Source organism: Mustela nigripes, chromosome 12 (assembly GCF_022355385.1).
Source record: "Mustela nigripes isolate SB6536 chromosome 12, MUSNIG.SB6536, whole genome shotgun sequence".
Lineage (NCBI taxonomy): Eukaryota > Metazoa > Chordata > Mammalia > Carnivora > Mustelidae > Mustela > Mustela nigripes.
Window position 1 is genome coordinate 115,064,455 of NC_081568.1, and position 1,094 is coordinate 115,065,548.

General features: G+C 33.6%; 1 non-coding gene across 1 annotated transcript; it reads right to left on the minus strand.

Moving 5' to 3' along the window:
* Positions 1-770: 770 nt before the first annotated feature.
* LOC132028972 (U6 spliceosomal RNA) lies at positions 771-873 on the minus strand. The gene has a single exon (XR_009407622.1). It is a non-coding gene; the product is annotated as a U6 spliceosomal RNA (small nuclear RNA).
* Between the last annotated feature and the right edge of the window lie 221 nt (positions 874-1,094).

The window sequence follows — 1,094 nt, forward strand, 5'->3', positions numbered from 1 at the left end:
GTTTTCTGGCCTATTATATGGTATACTGTGGAATACACATATTGTGGAATAAGTGCACATGTTTTGTGTGCACTTAAAAAAAATGTACTCTGCTGTTTTAGGATGGAATTCCAAATATATCTGTTAAATATATTTGGCCCTATGTGTCACTCAAAGTGTCTATTTCCTTATTGATTTTCTGTTTGGATAATGTACCTAATGATGTAAGTGGAATGTTGAATTCTCCTCCTCCAATTGGTTCTTTTATATTTGTTATTTACTGCTTCAAGTATATGGATGTTCCCATATTGGGTGTAGAAATATAATTGTTATATTTTCTTGTTGGGTTGTCCCCTGAATGATTATATAATGTCCTCCTTTGTTTCTTGTTAGTCTTTGTTTTAAAGTCTATTTTCTCTGATACAAGTATTGCTACTCCAGCTTGCTTTTTGCATCCATTTGCATGATAAATTCTTCTCCATCCCTTCACTTTCAATCTGCATATGTCTTTAGGTCTGAAATGCCTCTCTTGTAGGCAGTGTACAGATGGGTCTTTTTTTTTTTTTTTTTAACCTATTTCTTCACCCTATGTCTTTTGATTAGAGCATTTATTCCATTTGCCTTCAAAGTAATTATCGATATGTATGTATTTATTGCCACTTTGTTACTTGTTTTATGGTTGTTTTGGTAGTTTTCCTTTGTTCCTTATTCTCTTACTCTCTTCTGTCACAATTTGTTGGCTTTCTTTAGTGATATACTTGGATTCCTCTTTATTTTTCTGCATATCTATTAAAAAGATGGAACCCTTTACAAATTTATGTGTTGTATTTGTACAGGGACCATGCTAATCTTTTCTGTATTATTCCAATTTTTTATATATCCTGCCAAAGCAAGCATGGCATTATACCCTTTGAGAAAGGAAACTATGTTGGATAAAATTTACTGTTGTCTGTGTGGGTTCTCATCTCCCTGAGGGTACCACCTAGTTTAACTTATGCAAGGTGGGTGAAATTTGAGCAGAAAGCTCATTAAAACTTATCCCTATTGACTGCAAAAATTAGCAGACTGTTTTGGCTTTGTGGAAAAGCTGGAAAGTGAGGAAAAAAATCAGGGAG